The sequence below is a fragment of the Melozone crissalis genome, unplaced genomic scaffold (assembly GCF_028551555.1).
Source record: "Melozone crissalis strain CALT ecotype California unplaced genomic scaffold, PUWL_Pcris_2 ptg000023l_1, whole genome shotgun sequence".
Taxonomy (NCBI): domain Eukaryota; kingdom Metazoa; phylum Chordata; class Aves; order Passeriformes; family Passerellidae; genus Melozone; species Melozone crissalis.
This window is the reverse complement of record NW_026535801.1, coordinates 7,211,636-7,226,966: the sequence shown is the minus strand read 5'-3', so window position 1 is coordinate 7,226,966 and position 15,331 is coordinate 7,211,636.

Here is a 15,331-nt window from a genome sequence, read left to right as displayed (position 1 = left end):
AGTCCTCCAATGCTTCTTTTCCAAAATGAGTGGCCATGAAAGGCAAGTATCACTGAATGCAATCAGGACTTTAATTTACTATAATCCACTCAAAAACTGCCTTCAGTCAGGTTAATCAAGCTCTGCCAGCAGAATTTTATACATTCTCCATGTTTTATTTATTCCTCTGATATGTTAAGAGGAGAAGATACTGGGCTGTCCATGGGCCCTGGCTGCCAATAAATATCAGGACTGGAAGTTGCTCTGTTTGCTCAGGGCACTAATGAGAGGTTTGTAACAAAATCACCCAACACTGGCACCATTTATTGACTTTGCAAAACAACCAGTTCTCTAACTCACCATCATTAACTGATCCCATGAAAGTCAGGCTTCAAAGAAAGAGAAAGTCCAATGCCATCAGCATAGCAGGGTTTCCCACTGGCAGCTCACTGAGGGACTGCCACTCGGATTACTGCCAGCCTTAACCCCTGGAGCTCACAAATCCCTTTGTACTCTGAACTGAAGGGGAAGCTGAAATGTGCTGCTACGTGCTGTCCTTTTCCAAAGCTCACCAGCACCAGCTCCCCCTTCTCAGGATGCACCAGCAGCAGCTGGACTGGAATTATTTTTTTTTTTTGTACAATGAAGGTGGTAAAACACTGGCACAGGTTGCCTAGAGAAGTGGTGGATGCCCCATCCCTAGAAACATCCACGGTCAGATTGGGCAGGGCTCTGACCAGCTCTCATGTCTCTGCTCATTGCAGAGAAGTTGGACTAGATAATCTTTAAAGGTGACCTCCAACCCAAACATTCTGAGATTCTGTGATGATATTCCTGACTGAGGAATGGCTGAACTCCTCAACACACCTTAACTTCTTCTGCAATTTAGAGCAGTAAATGAAGAGACAGGTGAGAATCTTGATCCCTATTCCCCAAAACACAACTATTCAGCTAATTCTTCATTTATGTCTAACACTTCTTTCAACCTGAGAAGACACCATTGGTACAATGATAATTGTATTTCATGTTTTACAACAGCAGAGTCTCAGTGGTTATCCTGCACAGTTTTATTCTATCAGTGGCAGGAATTTTAACATGCCACAAATGCCTAATTTCCTACTAGTGGGTTTGGATTTTTTTTTTTTTTCAGTCAGGATCGTATATACTGCAAAATCCCCCTTTGCTGAAATAGGAGTATTTAAATGGATCAGATAATTTTCAGCAAAAGTGTCATGGGTAAAAATGTAGGATAATTGCTTCTGCTTTTTCACTTCAATACTGTCAAAACATGTCTGTTCAATAAGCACAGAGCAGCTGTGTTTCAACTCTGTCATTATATTTAGACACATATATTAATTGAATTATATTTCTATTTATTTGACTCAATGCCATTCTGTTTATACACACGAGATGATTCATTATTTTTAAATTATTTTTTCAATATTGGCCATTCCATACAATTTTAAAATACTGCATTTCCTTTCCAACTCAGAAGTCTTGTTTAATGTCTAAAGACAAGCTGCAGAGCAGAACCAACATTCCTCCACGAGTCCTGGCTCCTACGCCTTATACACCAGATTTCTGGAATAAATATAACCAACTGGGGGTTTGAGTCAGGAAAAACTGGCCCTGCTCTGGATTTGACAAACACTGAAGATTTAGGCTACTAGAAGGAAGAAATAAATAAGGAACAACAACAACAAAGAATGCAAAGACCTTTTTAAGGGTGTAAGGAGAGTGATGCTCTCCAGGCAGGGTGCTGCCTCAGATGTGGGCAGATGGCACGGTGTCTGAAGGCACATCCCCAAACCAGCAGGGCAACTGCACCCTCATACAACAGGACTGGGAATTTCTTCCTCTGATGCTTCCCAGCACCAGGCCAGGATCCAAAGCCTCTGCCCAAGGGCATCTGCTCATTTGAAATGAGTGCACTGTGCTCCTTCCCTCCTTACCCACAAAGCTGGACATGAGATTTATGTTGGGAGGAGGAGCAGAGTTAATGCGTGAATGACTTCACAAGGTCGTTAGAGATTAAAACTGACACAGACTGAATTCTGCTGAAACCAACAGAGGGGTAGGGAGGGGCTTGGGCCAACACTAGGACCTCTGGAAAAAATAAACAGGTAATTCAGGCTCAGAGAAGTCTGAAAAACACCACGGGAAGCAGAGGGTCACTCACTCCCAAATATCCCCTGGGAGAAGGAGGAATCTCCCCCCTCAATATCCAACATCCAAAGCCTGAAGGACAACTAAGGGAGCTTTCATTCAAAATCCAATGCATACAGAAAAAGGATTATTATTTTTCTTGAAGAGGGGGAAGGTCAAAGTCAAGTATGCTTTTCTTCCTTTTTTTTAATTTCAATAGGTTTACAAGTTCCTGAAGTCACTTAGGCTACAGAAATGTATTTCTATCATTTTCATTTTGACCACCAAAGCAAGTGGTGTGTACAAAGGAAAAAAAAAAAAGACGACATGCACACAATATCAACCACAACACTGACATGAAATAAAATACTTCAGAGATATTATTATGTGTTGAGGCACCCTCCTGGCTACTCTTAAAAGATGTCAAGTGTAATTCAGATTTGATTTCTTCCACTGTGGGTAACCCTGGCAGCAGAAAACTTTCATCAATAAAAAAAAAATTTCAGCCACATGAGTTAAAACTCCCTGTTTATAAACACCAAGAGGATGTGTGAACTGGATCATGAATCTGGTGCTCTCAAATTCCAAGTGCTGCAGCCAGCCAGCCAGACACAGGGCATATATCCTGGATCAAGACAACAATGTCAAATTAACCTAATTATTTTCAGAACAAAGGTTCTGAAAAGTCTTTGTTACAAAATGTTGATGTTTCCTAACCCTGTGACAGCTCATTGGCCCCATGCCGCCTAGGAGAGAGAGAAGGCTCTTCCAGATAAAACCTTGCCTTGTTCTAAATGCTTTGCTACATTTATAATAATACTGAAAAATTCTAACAGCACACACAGAAAATTTTGCCTTGTAAAGCAGATGTGAGGCAGGAGAGATGCTGAGCTTTATTTTTCTCCTCACCATTCTTTTTATCCTTCTAAACAGACAACGTGGCAGGGAAGCCCAGCAACTGGAACCCGGGAAGGACAACCTGACCAACAGAAATTATGCCCACACAATAAAGTAATTTGATGCAAGAGGAGGAGCAGATCAGTAGGTCAAAACCATCTACTACCAGAACTGGTTAGAGTTCTAGAGAGAGGGCCCAGGGTGGTCCATGAGCCCAGCAGCCAGAGTCCATGTGAGCATTGGCAGTGCCTACAGGACTGGTTTGGACTCTTGGGTCTGGAAAACAGCAGGAAAACCAAGCCTGCTACCACAGTACAGCGCCGAGACAAATTTACAGCTGCACACATTAAGCCATTAGAGACCCAAACACATTTAAAAAGCAAAAAGAGAGTCAAAATTACTCTCTGAGTTAAAAGGGCATTTTTGCTTTTTTGCTTAACTGAAAACATATTTCAGTTGCTGATTCTTTCCTTCAGATTTAATTTCTGGTTTTCTGGTCCTGTAGAGAAAAAAATTCCTTCTGGATACAAATACACCTGTGGGAGAGAGCTCACACATGAGCTTGGGTCTTCACTTCATTTCCTTTGCCATTCTGCTCCCCATGAAGCCCAACCAAAGGATGCAACTGATGTGTTTCATTCATTCGTTTGCTGTCAACTTGGTTCCACGGGGGGGACTGTCAATTTATGAAGACCTTAAATTACTGCTAGAAGTATAAATGGCAGCTGAATATAAAGGTTTTCTTTTGTGTTTACCCAAAGATATGAAGGTACTCTTTGGTGCTGAGATCTGCCCTGGTACTTCCCAGGGAGCTGATACCAATTCTAGTCCTGAGAATGAGTTTCAGCCTGCAGCATGGGGCGGGATGCCCACATCAGGGAAAATGATCTGCAAATAACAGTTCTCCATCAGCTAAAAAAAATGAAAGCAGTGGTTAAAAGAAACCAGCAGTTAAAGGTAATACCCATAAAAGAATCACAAAGTGGGATGCTGAGACCCACCAATACCCAGCTCTTTACGCCCTGCTTTCCTGCACTCACACCTACACAAATAAGAGAGGAAGATGTAAGGAGGGAAACACCAACATCTGGGAAATTCAGTAGAATGTAGCGTGTTTCCCCGAGCCACCAGCAGTCAAGTTCAGTAATGATATCTGCTCACATGAAATGTCACCCACGCAACTCCCTTCCTTTAGGGGGTGTTTTGTAAAACTTCCTAAGCCACATGCTCATTGTCCTGCTCCCAAAAGGTCATAAAACCCTGCATTCTCATTTCCCACTGCTCTCACCGACAGCTGTGATTTACAGCAGCCCTGATTACTGCCACAGCCAGCCAGAGGCTCGCGCCCACCGATACCGGCTCTCCAATTTTGGCAGGCTAAAAGTCTCCTAAAATCATCAAGTGCTGCCATAACATTATATGACTTCATTCCAAACCCTCAGCTATTTCTAAAATAAAGCGTTTAAAGACATTTCAGGGCTCCAATTACAGCCTCTAAAAGGAAATGTACTGCTGGAGACCTGGCGGTGCTCGTGCCCAAATCCTCCTGCAAATGTGCACTCAAATGCTTCCAAATTGGTTCCTGCAGAGTAAAGTTACTAGAAATCAGTGCACCATTTTTCACTTCATTTTCCAACGACTCTATAAGGCTGGGAAGGGAGAAGCATACTGAATGGATTTACATTGATGCCCAGGGATGCTGTGATGCAGGGTTTTATGGGGCTGTCCTGCTGCTGGCAAACCTTCACAATGCTCAACCCCTTCTCCCATGTGCCTGTTTTGTTCCATTTTAGAAAAACGAGTTGAAAAAAAAAGAGGCCAAAAGCTATGGCCTGAAGGAAGCTCCACAAACTGGGAGTGACTTCTGGCTCTGTCTGAACAGTCAATTTTCCAGGGCAAAACCTTCTACACAAGGTCAGGCTTCTGGCAGACCCTCTTCAGCCTCAACCTCCCTTCAAGTTTCACATATCTATTCTAATCCCCAAGCAGAAATATCTACATGCATGAAGCTAAAAGCAGGAAAAATACCAAAATCCTTTGTTGATACAGATTATATAAATACCTGCAAGGAACTTACAGCAGGTATAATTTACCATAAAATATAGGTACTTGAATGAAGAGAAACATTTCCAGCGAGCCTTTCATCCTGGAAAAGCACTCATAAAACAGAGGGAAAAAAACGTAATAGTTCAGGTTTAGCTGAAAATATTTGGCTCCTAAAAAAAAGAGCAGAGTACAACAAGCTCTAAACCAGAAGTCTGACATGGAAAACCCAGAAATTAGAAAATGTGTGTTTGGAAGGGGTTTTTAATAGCGGAGCAGGTAATATTTAATGTTGAATATGTGTCTTTCCATCTTATTGCCTCTCAGATGTGGTCAGCAGTCTTAACATTAGCTGTTAGGAATACAAACCCATGTAACAGCAGGACATCACCTACCAAGTGCACTATGCAATGGGCTTAAAAATATCCCACTAACCCATTACCATGCTGTTTTCCAGTGTTTTTCATAATTCCATGCTGTTTGAGCAAGCACAAACCAGTGTCCAAAGGCAAAGAGCCCAACAACCCACCCTGCTCTTGGCTCCTGAACAAAAACTGCCAAGCTTGGATGCTTGTTGGTGTTACACCTTTGGCACAAAGAAAAAGCTCTGTCCCTTTGAGCCTGGCTGGTATGGAAGAACATGGTCCCTTAAACAGTGAGCCTTGAGCTTCCCTTCCCAGACAGCCCCAGTCAGGATGCAGAGTTGCAGTGGAAATAAATGCAACTCCTAAATTACAGCTGGAGGAGAGGTTTTTTTAGCAGCCTTGCTCAGTTTCTCTAATGTCCAAGATAAAAATCAGCATATTGGCATTCTGAGTTTCGCTGATTCCAACCACAAACCGTAAGCTGGATTTGGTTTGAGTTCCTTTGGTCCATGCAATGCTTGGAATAGTCCTGATAAGATTTTACTGCAGATTATTTTTCCTGAAGGGAAAGCAATGCTGCAGGGAGAAAAAAAATACAGCACTGCTTGTGCTAACAGGAAAATTAAAGCCCTTGTAACTCTCACACGACGATGTTGAAGGGACTTAGAGGCACAAAGAGCTGTGCATTGCACTGGGAGCTCTGTTTGTAGCTTAAACAGCCAAAGTAGCTCCAAGGGTACCTCATCTTCTTCCTCTTGTGGCTCTGGAAAGGCAGACATGTGAGCTGTGAGTGGCCCTGCTGGCTGGCACTGCTCCCAAGCCATGAGCCTGCCCCCTGCTCAGCCACAGCCCGAGAAGAGCATGGCAAGGCACAAAGACATAATGGCAATTCATGGATTTTTAAACCTGATTGGATCTCTTCTTCAGTAACTGACAGGACTGAACACACAGCATCCTCACTCCTGGTCTCTGCAGAAGGATTACAGAAGTACAAGCTGATTACTTCAATGCACTATTTTGAAGGTGTTGCTAAATAAACCTATTAAACATGCACAGAAACGCACAAACTGGCCTGGAACAAGCTCCAAGGGTTCCTCTCTTGCAGTTTCCTGATTGTTGAGACTGAGGTGACTTTTGCATCACATTTGGCTACTACACTTGCCAGTGGGGAAATGCCATGAAGGTGAGTCCTTACTGCCAGGCTGCTCCAGAGCAGTGAGTGACAAGAAGGCAATGGAATACACAGATTTTACTACACGTGGACTGTGCTTTCCTGCTGAGATACTGATGCCTTCCTCTTCTTTACTGCACATTTCCTACCATATAACCCGTGTGTCTGGAGAACAGAGACATTCAGGGTACCAGGTTGTTTAAAACTTCTTATCTTGAAGTTATTTATAATCGGCCACTTCTCACAAGGAGCTGCAGCTAAAGCTTTCTTCCAGAAAGGAGAGATAAGTTTAGCAGTAACTGTGGGAAAGCTTTTAGTAGCAGAGTTGAGACAGGGATGAAGGGAAGTGAAAGCTGTCAGAGTAAATCCTAGGTGAGATGCCTCACTGCATCTTCATGCTGTAAGTTAGCACCAGCTCTCCATGGCAGCCAGCAGCTGTTCATGCTGTCATTTTGGACTTTTTCATCACATGTCTTCCTTTTTATTAAATGGTGCAATTTGCCTTTTCTTCTTTGGCACAATTATTTAATTAACCTTCCTCCAGCATCCTGCTACCACGGAGTGCACCATCCAGATATTCCTAGAGACAAATTTCTGTCTTTTTTCTCATATAAAAACTGTATACTAACAGGTGGAAAAATATTTCTTAGAAAAAATAATCAACTTTCAGCTCCTTCTGATAAGTAAGACTTATGTGTACTTAGCAACTCCTTTTAAGAAAGGCATTTACTTCTCCCCCTCTCTTTTTAGACCTCAGAATTTATAGTGCAAGGCAGCATCAGCATTTACAGGTTGGATATTTACCTAATTAGCTATAGTTCATGGAACTTTTTACATAAAGCCATTTCCCAGTTCTGGGAAGCAATAACTTCAAATCCACCTGTTTAAGAGGAGATAAAGCGAGAATCTACAACTCTTCACCCAGCATCACATCAACTTGCTAAAGCAACCCCCATGCAATATGCTCCACACATCAACCATCACCCCAAACTACTCTATGCCCACTTTATACCCAACCTCTTTCAGTCTCACACATTTCAGATCAGCTCCTCAATGGGTATTGTTCAAAACAAAAATGTGCTAATTTGTTTTATAAAACTGTAAAATTTGTTTTATAAAATCCTGTATCTTGAGCAAAGTCTTCTACAAGTTCCACAAATGATCAGATATTCTAGTGCAGAAAACCTGCTGATGGATGCTGCACATCTTGGACATAAAACCTGCTCCTGGCCTTTGCAATGCCAAGCAACATTTCTGTACATGCCTTCAAAAATACACCCGTGTCGTTACACCAGAGGACAAATGCTTATTGATACTTCAGCTGTAGTCTATTGGATTTCCTAATAACCAAGTGTCTTTATTCTATTCACAGGAGCATTCAGCCTGAGTAATTGTCTTCCATTCCAGAAAATGGCTGTGAAGCCAAATGTGGAAGAAAAGGGAAGAGCTCTGCACAGCATTTACAATAATTGTAATAGCTGTCCTGAAATATCTATTTGTTCTCTGTTATTTCTCTTCTAGATCATTTTCATTTCAAAACATAATGCACCCACCACATTTGGAATATACATATGTAATTTCTATGTTTTGCATAAAAACAACGTAAGAAGCATCAACCTGTAATAAAGGCAGCCTGGGATCTTCAGGAAACTAACTGAACTTCAAAGTGGCAACCACAACCTGTGCCTCTTGAACCTTACCTACCCACACCTCCTGCCCAGCAGCAGGTCTGCCCACCAGTTCCACTTTGAGCTGCCCACTCTGTTTGTGGTTTGGGGGGCCCATTTTTTTACCCTTTGCTTCTTTGTTCCATTTGCAATCAATTGCTGTTAAATAATGGTGAATTTTCCTGCACTGCTGCCAGCTCCACTGACTGAGACATGAGCAGTTTCCTGCCTGGCAGCTTGTGCACAAGCAAAAAAGTGCTGTCCGATGCATGAAGTGCTGCAAAACTCCATGGTTGTTTGCTCAGAGCAAACCTGGGATGTGTCTCACTCCCCAGCTCAGTTCCTTTTTCACTGCTGTTTACATTGAGATCTTTCCTTGCTCTGTTATCAACTCACCCCTCCAGTTTGGTGTCTCACCTTTCCTCAGGTGCTGGAAGCATTTCTGTGTAATAGAGTGCAATTGTAATACCAAAATTCTGCTGAGCTCTCTGTTCTCACACCATTACCCAACTCCCTAAAAATAAACATGCACATTTCTTTGTGGTATTCCATTCTATGCTTAAAATAACAAAAACACAGAGTAAGATAGACCTGGAAGGACCAGCAGTGTCTAATGAAAAGTATCTGCAGGACCTATGTAACAGAGGGTGTCCCACCTGTCCTTGCTCCATCCAACAGAATGTGTCTGCAACTTGACAGTCTCTTGCTACTGCTCCAGGTTACAGCTCTTTATCCTGCCTGATGTGGGTATCTGCTTCTCTCTGCAGCAACCTGCCACCTCAAAGCTGTCACCAGGCCTGCCTTCTACCTTCTCTCTAAGCTAAACAACCAGCAGTCACCAAATACTTTGTCCCCTAACTCCCAATCATTCTTGCTGCTCCATTCACACTCTTCCCAGCTCCCCTTTCCCGTCTGGACACTCAACATCCATCCAAGAACAGCGCTCAGGCTGGGACCTGCCAAACAAATAAATATAACAAAGTTTCAGGAGCTGGCAAGGTGCAGTCCAAGTGCTGACATTCAGCAGTCCAAGTGCTGATATTCAGCAGCAATCCTGGTGCACCTCTGTGGGCAGACTGCCCCATCAGTCCCATCTGTCACTGCCATGCTGACACGAGTCTGACTAATTAATGAGCTCACCATCCTCGCTAACTTCACTTGTCACAGCATTCAAGAGGGAAAAGGGTTGGATGGACTGATGTTGTCAATTGTCAGCTGATGTTGACCTCTGAAGCACCTACTCTGACAACCTCTCTTCTGACAGTCTCTGCCCAAAGAGCAGCACCAGGTCTGTTCTCCACAAACCTATCACTGCCAGCTTCATGTCTAGAACTCCAGCCACCTGCCACTCAAAGCTTTAAAAAACCCAAACAAAACAACTGTTTGTGTTTCGATGGTAAGCTCTTGTTGACTACCAAGCACAGCAGGAAGATCTCAGATGCTGCTGGTATGGCTACAAAACAAGTCATTCATTGAAATTGTTCAGATGCTCAACTGGTAGGAATCACTGCCACTCCATGGAAGTCAGAAGGCCAGAACCCTGTTCATATTAAAAATAGTTAGATCCCCAGAGTCCCCTGCTGATGTTTATCTGCTAGCAATCTAGAACAGTATTTTCTGACTAATCCTTCAAAGTCGTTATTATTTTCAGCCTCAAACTCCTCACATCCACTGCTCCTGCTGGGATTTTGTAACTCACCCTAAGACTTATATACATGATTTATCTGCAAGAGCCTTTTCCCCTCTTGTCTGGTTTCTCAACAATTCAAGGCAGTACCCAAGATAAACACAAGGCTTTTCCTTTAGTCTGTCTGGGTAAGTACTGTCCTGCCATAAGTTTTTTATTTTAAGGCATTGGTCTAGCAGGAGGAATTGATATGGAAATGAGTGTCATTACCAGCATAAACAATCTGTTACTTTCCATACAAGTCAGAGTGCTAAATCACCACTGGTCCACTACATTACCATCTGAATAGCAGGAGGTAGCTAATGGGCCATATGTTAAAAAGCAGGTTACCCGCATCTTCATTTGCAAATGAAAAGCAAGAATGACAGCTGAATGGGGAAGATATGACCATTGATCATATTGCCATTCCCAGAGCCCCCACCAGAATACCCAGTTATGAGACAACCAGACAGTTCCTCAGCTCCAAATACCATCCACTTCACGACAAGGCTCCAAAAATCGAATTATGATACACCAAGTGTGTCACCCAGCCCTCTTCCAGCTCAGCACAGGAGGCTTCCCAACTAAATGTCACCTATCACAAGAAAATACTTGAAGAACTGCACCATAAAAGGTCCACATTTACTTTCCCAAGTTGTGACAGACATCAAAAGACCCAAGTTTCCCCAAGAGAGCTGCAGGGAGGAAGCAAAACAAAAACTGTGCACCTGCAGGAGTTCATCATCCAAACCAACCACAGGGCAGAAAAACCCAACCCTGCCTCATCTCCAGTTTTCAGTCCCAACACCATGAGCTAAGGGATGGAGTCAGCAGCTATTATACAAAGCTTTGTACCAGGAAGAACACCAGGGAGCCCTTGTTTAGGCAGGAATTAACCATCCAGTTCCACTTTAATAGGTGAGGAGGCAGAGAAGAGTCTCTGTGATGGGGAGCACTTAATGGAGTTATCCCTCCCCAGCCAGAGCTGCTCCCTCTCAACTGTGGCCACAAAAATATGGAGAGGGGGGAGAAAGGCACCTTTTTACTTGGTGGGATCATTTCATGCCTTGCCTGCAAACCTGCAAACTCATTTACCCTCCAGCAAGGGGAATGGCTGTGCAGGCCACAGGGAGGACACACAGCTATAATCTCCCTGACTGCTGCCCAGCCAGAGTGCAAATAGCACCGTGCTCTGCCTCAGCAGGGCTGCTGCTATTTAATATCTCCTTGCAATGATATTGCTTTGCTCTTCAGGAACAGCACTCACCTCAGTGTCCTGGTTTCCCCCTGTCCTCCTATACATACTCTTGAGCCAAAAAAGGAAAACAAAAAAAAAAAAAAAAAAAAAAAAAGAAAAAAAAAAAAGAAAATTACATTGAGAGGTCAAGCCGCTCAAATGCATATGCATTAGAGCTCCCAGAAAGCAAACTAATTACACTGAAAATGATGAGCTATACAGAGCCAGTGTGACACCAAAAATGACCATTTAAGATGTGATAATAAGCTCTAACACACAGTTTCTCACTCAAAATAAGTCTGGAAAGCTTGAAAAAATCAGATTTGTTTTTGCAAAAACGCCAAGTGATGGCATTCATAATGCACCTTGCATGCCAAGCTCTGGCAGCCCTGCCTTGGCTCTCCCACCCTTCCATCATTCCCATGGGAATGAATGGCAGCTCTCCCCTCCCCAGAGCTGCATGCTCTGCAGGATGCTCCAGAGACCCTTCTCAGAGGGAAACTTTACTGATAACCCTGGGAGAAAACTAAAACTACATACATACCTCATGGTGTTTTTCTCTTACAGGAAGTTTTTCCTCAATCTTTACCAACTTCAAAATTGATCTAACACATCCTCTTCTGGTAAGGAAGAATGAGGCAGTTGAATCACAGCACCCTGGCATTTGTAGCAACTAATGGATATAAACAGCATTTTCAAATCCCTCAAAATAATTTACTGCATCTCCCAAAGTTGCCTTTCAGTGCAAACAGTTGCAGAGTTAAAAGGTTTTACAACTGCAAATCATTTTTGGGAGCAGTGTACAGAATGAGGGTATTCATCAATGGCTTTATTAATATGAGTAGAAAGAATAATGGATGCAATATCTGCTAAGGGGACATCACATTATTATACATGCTTTAACTAATTTGCAATCTGGAAAAAAAAAGTATATTGTATCCCAGGGAGGCTCTTATCATTTGCCTACTGCTCTCTTTAGGCACTTACAACACCTGATTAATTAATAATTGTTGCTTGGGTTATGCTGCTCCAAAACTTCTGTACCCTGGCTGTGAATAATAATCTGGCACTAAAAATTTAATAGGTGCATTGCAATGCTAGCCAAGATGCACCCCGGTGAGTGTTAAATAACTTATTTTTGTAAATATAGCCCTTTTTCTTTTTTCAACCTGAAAGCAGCATTACACTTGGATAATTCCACCTGTCACTCAGAGCAGTAATTAACACTTGCATTGCCTCACTGTGAGATTACCTGAGAGAATCCCATTTGGAATTTTCCTCCCCCTCCTTGTTTTTTCCCAAAGCCATCATCACACTCAGCTGAGCTGCATTTTCACGCTGTGCAACCAAGTCCCTGGCACACAACTGGTCACCTGGGGGTGGGTTTGGTGCTGTTTGAGAAGAAGGAGCCCAGGGAGACCAGATTGGACTGGATCTGAGCTTAAAAGATTTTTCCAGAAAAAAAAATGAAAGGGGAAAGGGAAAAGGAGGAAAGGGAAAGGAAGGAAAGGGAAAGGGAAAGGGAAAGGGGAAAGGAGAGAGGAGAGAGGAGAGAAAAGGAAAAGGAAAAAGGGGAAAGGAGGAAAAAGGGGAAAGGAGGAAAAAGGGGAAAGGAGGAAATTAGTTTCTGGAACAAACAACAACAGTGAGAGAGAGACAGACTGGCTGTGTTGCCACTACAAGTAAACAGCAGCAGCAATGGAAGCCAAATGTCCCTGGTGGTGACACAACACTCCCGCAGCAATCAGGGAGATCCAAATATCGGGATGCACAACAGATCTCTTGGACATGGAAACTTGCTCTGGACAAACTCTTCCCTGAGAAAGGCACAGGGAGAGCCAGACTGAGCCAGGACAAGTGCAGGAGGGCCAGCAGGAGCCATCAACCTGCAGAAGGCAGCCCCCTTTGTGCAGCAACTCAGGAGGATGTCTCCATGGCCAGGGCTGGGTGAGGGATGCAGAGCTGCCTCGGGAACACATTCCATGGCTGTGGAGGGCAGCAGTGACAAACGAGGTAACTCTGACCTTGCACAGCTCTCCAGTGGCAAGGACATCTGATAGCATTCACTGGTTAACCCAAATATAGCACAAAACCTCAAGACAAGGTGGAAATCTTGCTCGGGGAAGGCTGAGGGCCACAGCAGGCTCTGAGAGAACTGCACGTTTGTCCCTAACCCCTGGGAAAGAAAGGCACCACTGATGACTTCTAGCAACCATGGCCAGTCCTCAGGCACATCCTGGTCCTCCAGCAGCAATGGAGGCAATACAGAAATACAGCAAAAATACAGCAAGATCCAGGAGAAGGAGCTGAACCAGCCCACTGATCCAGGAAAATGCAGCTGAACCAGCCCACTGACCAGCATGGATCACCATGCCTTGCAATTTTAAAAACCATTTCCTTTCTCAATTAATTTGCACCCTGTTTTTCTAGTATAATGCAAGTTAACTTCTGCATAAACAACAGCGATGGGAGGATTAGGCAGGATGCCCCATGAAGGATGATTTTCAAAGTTTTAAGCTCATGAAGGTAGATGGAGGAGAGGAGCAAGTGGGTGCACTCCAAGTTTACAATCTGCCCCAGCCTCCATCAGCAGAGCCTGGACCAGCTGGGAGAGCAACAAAAATCTGCCTCAGGGTGCCACAGAACAGGCAACAGTTACTCTTTCACTGGGTCTGGGATTTTTTCATTTTGTTTTTCTTTTCTTGGGTTTTTTTTTCAGGCTTTTGATTGTTTGGCTGTTTCTTTTTAGTTCCTTCATTTTTGGGTAAGAACAACTTCAAAGCCTTACAGATAACAGATACCGCTAATCTATATCTAACAAGCTTTTTGGGGGAGGTGGGGGGAACCCCTACAAACAAGCAACTCACTCACTAAAATAACCACAACAGCAAATTTTTTAATAATCTCAGCCCACTCCCTGGCACAGATACCATTTGTCACAGCTTTTCTGGGCAGAGCTGAGCACTTCAGAAGTGCAGGCTTTTGGGATTACAAGGAATTTTAGAGATGCTGACAAGCTGTGCCAGGAGGTTTGAAAAACAGCACCTTCCTACAGCACTCAGGATCACAAACGTTTGCCTTGCTATCACTTTCATGGAAAGGGAACAGGAAAGAGTAATAAAGCTTTTAGTAGAGCTAATTAAAATTAAATTACTCACAATTTACAATCTGCTTCGTCTATATCCCTAAAAATAAAGCCAATAAAGAGACAGACATTCTAAACTCTCAAATAAAAAAAAAAAATTGGCTCTCCCTTGCTTTTAAATGTCAGCCAAAATATAAAATACCGCATCTTCACCAGCAATAATTCCGGACAAAACCATTAATCATGCAAAACTCATTCAACACATTTTGCCTTTTCTACCACGTGTGAATAATTCACAAATTAAAAGGAGACCAACTAGGATTACCACACTGATGATTAAAAGCTTTGCAAGAAACACAAATCCTTGTGCTTCAGGGTGTGCACTGACCTCTGGCTCAGAAGAGCTGAACCAACGCTGCAGCAAGTGGAACCCAAAGTGCCTTCAGGAGAAAGGCTTCCCCAAACGTGGGACCACAGACTTCTGAGCCTTCTGGGCACACTGGGTGTACTATTTGCTGTTTAATTTCCCACCTTGCTCAATCCCAAAGCAGCGCTCTGGCAATCAGGACAGTGGGAAGCTTCAGTGCCAGCAGGTCTAGGAGCCTCATAGAGGATCCCATAAACCTCCAAGCCCCAAATTTGTAGGTACACACCCACCAATACCTGTAATACTGCCTCAGTGTCCTGGAGCCTGGTCCATGTGTGAATAATTCACAAATTAAAAGGAGACCAACTAGGGTTACCACTGCAATGACTAAAAGCTTTGCAAGAAACACAAATCCTTGTGCTTCAGGGTGTGCACTGACCTCCGGCTCAGAAGAGCTGAAGCAAAGCTGCAGCAAATGAAACACCAAGTGCCTTCAGGAGAAAGGCTTCCCCAAACATGGGACCACAGACTTCTGAGCCTTCTGGGCACACTGGGTGTACTATTTGCTGTTTAATTTCCCACCTTGCTCAATCCCAAAGCAGCACTCTGGCAATCAGGACAGTGGGAGGCTTCAGTGCCAGCAGGTCTGGGTGCCTCACAGAGGTTTCTTGCCCAGCTTTTGCAGAGGATCCCACAAACCTGCAAGCCT